At 39.2% G+C, this 3,083-nt stretch overlaps 1 long non-coding RNA gene across 1 annotated transcript in view; it reads right to left on the bottom strand.

Annotated features, from left to right (window-relative positions):
- Positions 1-239: 239 nt before the first annotated feature.
- The window catches only part of LOC116465443 (uncharacterized), a 3,740-nt gene continuing 896 nt past the window's right edge, over positions 240-3,083 (bottom strand). The window contains exons 2-3 of the long non-coding RNA XR_004247196.2: positions 1,830-1,916; positions 240-1,553 (exon numbers count right to left, since the gene is read on the bottom strand). This is a non-coding gene — a long non-coding RNA (uncharacterized LOC116465443). The remainder of the gene's footprint in view (positions 1,554-1,829; positions 1,917-3,083) is intronic.

The following is a 3,083-nucleotide window of genomic DNA, read 5'->3' as shown; positions in this document are numbered from 1 at the left end:
TGGCACTCCCACAGGGCTGAAATGACCTAATGAGAATTTGGGTCCCAGGAAGGAGATGGGACCTTTGTGGGGACCCTGGAAGGGCCACCCCTAGGAGTCCAAACAAATAAAACATAGACCAGCCGTCACAAAACCTAAAACCTGCTTTGAACCAGCTTAGTCCCAAACTAGATGAAGGCGATCTGCACTTACTCCAATTCTGTGCCATAAAGTCAAAGTCAATACTCTCTGGAGGCAGATAAAAGTTTACTAGGAATGCCATAAGACAACACAAGACTAAATGAGAAAGACCAAGAAGAAAACTAATAGAAACATACATGTAGGGAAGAAACTTTTTTTGTTTTTTTGAGACGGAGTCTCTCTCTGTCACCCAGGCTTGAGTGCGGTGGCACGATCTCAGCTCACTGCAACCTCTGCCTCCCAGGCTCAAGTGATTCTTCTGCCTTAGCCTCCCAAGTAGCTGGGACTACAGGCATGCACCACTATTCCCGGCTAATTTTTGTATTTTTAGGAGAGCTGGGGTTTCACCATGTTGCCCAGCCTGGTCTCAAATTCATGGTCTCAAGCAATCCACCCGCCTCAGCCTCCCAAAGTGCTGGGATTATAGGCATGAGCCATCATGCCAGACTCCCTATTTACATTATTTTAAAAAACCTATTTACCTTTAGATAAATGTTTGCGGTGATAGATATGTTAATTACCCTGATTTGATCATTCCACATTATATACTTGTATGAAAATATCACACTATACCTCATAAATATGTACAATTATTATGTGTCAATTAAAAATAAAAGCAAAAAATTATTTTTTGAATCTTCATAGCAGCTTTTTTTTTTAATTAAAGGAATTTATCTCTAATATCTAATAATAAAGTCAAATAGAACAAAAATTACAGACTCAGAATCATTTTGTGGAGGAAATACAAATGTAGGCCTGGAACAGAGGGCATAAAAAAAAAACATTATCCTCTTAAGTATATACTTTAAAAAAAAAGAAAAAAGAAAGTTGTAGATATCAAAAAAAAATTAAACAACACATTTTACTTTTAACCGGGCACTTTCACTACACTTATATCACAATGCTGCCTGGATAACATTTTAAAGAATTGTTTATTACAAATGAGAGGAAATGCCAGCTAAAGTCAAGGGAGTTGAACAGTTTTCAGTTTTCCCTGCCAATCTAAACCACCAGTGCCAGTTAGGACTACTCAGTGAGGAGTGCAGAGCAGGAACCCAAGCGTGTTGTGATGTCAAAAACAGCAGTTATTTTATATCATGGATTTTGAATCACTGATAGTCTATTTTTGTTGTTGCTTTTTATTGATATACCAGAAATAATGTTATTTTTTTAAATGTTTCACGTTCTGAGTGACCTGTTCTTAATACTTTACACTTTCCCCTTTAGAGCGGTCTTCATTTATTCCCCGGAAGTGTAGATGAGGTGACTGTTTATAGAACTTACATCTTTAAATGCTCTCAATCATTGGAGTGTTTGACGTTCTTGGTTGATCCATTCTTTTTTCTTTTGCTCCTTTTTATCTTGTCTCTTTTCTATATTTAAACAAATGTATATTGGTAAATTGCTCAACATTACAAAAAATGTCTTGGCACACAATAAAAATGTCTTGGCATACAATAAAAATGTCTTGACAAAGAAAGAGGCTGTACCCCAACATTACCACCCCAAGGCTGCACCCAGACAGCAGGCCTGGAGGCGAAATGGCTGACAGCTGCAGGTCCAGGGCAGCGCAACTCCAGTTTCCACAAGTCTAGGCCCGCATGTCACACTACACAAACATAGAACATTTTCCTTCAGAGGACACTCACCATCTGAATACTGTGATGCTGATGAGAGTATCTTATGCTTTCTTCAGCCTGTTGCAATCTGAGCCGATGATTTTCTTTGCACTGATCCTGGTGGAATAATACAAATCACCTACATGGTTTTTAATATTACCCTGGTATAGCATAAAAGGTTAAAAGAAGAAAGCACTGCATTTGGGCATAGTGTAAGGCATTCATTAATATTAGTTCTGGCGTGGCCCAATGGTACTGTCTTCTCCACAGTCTATGATGAGAGTTGCCTGGCTGCTTATGGAAATAATTTGTTCCCAGCAGAGTGCTTTAAGAGATGAAAACAATCCGCCAACCATGAGAGGACATACAGGCAGCCCCCATTCTTAAATGGGATGTGTCCCAACAATGTTTTAATGTGGTTGTTTTAAACACATTTCCCCATAACATTATGAATACTAATTACGTTTCCAAGCATACCTACAAACGCAGAGCAACCTACAAATACCTGAAAAATTGTTATAACTGTGTTTCACCTGTGCTTAACCACTCACTATACCAATATATAATATGCTATATGTACATAAAATCCTTAATCTATGTAAAAAATAATACAGTAATACAGATAATACTAACATTTATTGAGTAGGATTTAGCTTCAATGCCAAGTACTTTTCATGCTTTATGCTACTTTATCTTCACATGAAATTTGTATTATTACCACTACCTTTTTTTTTTTTTTTTTGAAACTGAGTTTTGTTCTTATTGCCCAGGCTGGAGGAGTGCAATGGCGTGATCTTGGCTCACTGCAACCTCCACCTCCTAGGTTCAAGCGATTCTCCTGCCTCAGCCTCCCGAGTAGCTGGGATTACGGGTGATAGACCGTGCCTGGTCTATCATCCTCTTTTAACAGAGGAGAAAACTGTGAGCCCAAAAGAGATTTAGGTAATTTGCCTAATGTCACATGGCTACCTAAGTGGCCAGGCTGTGATCTGAACCCAAGTTAAGAGCTCACCTCAACTACCATTCTATTAACTGAATGCCCTCCAAATTCCAACATTTCCAGAATCAGTGGAAAGAGCTCCTCTAAATGGGATAGGGGGAGTGATTATATCTTGAGAGTGAAGGTTAATGCTCCAAGTCTGGATAAGAGAAGGCACAGGAGCATTTTACATACATATACATATAACACTGCCAAGGAGGTGGAGGCATCTCTTCATCCACAGCACCATGGGAGTGCCAAAGGAGACTCCTCTTGGGGCTCATGGGTTTTCTGAAATGTGGAGC

Source organism: Hylobates moloch, unplaced genomic scaffold (genome assembly GCF_009828535.3).
Source record: "Hylobates moloch isolate HMO894 unplaced genomic scaffold, HMol_V3 SCAFFOLD_5200, whole genome shotgun sequence".
NCBI lineage: Eukaryota > Metazoa > Chordata > Mammalia > Primates > Hylobatidae > Hylobates > Hylobates moloch.
Note: the sequence above shows the minus strand (reverse complement) of the source record. Positions and strands in the feature narration are given on the sequence as shown.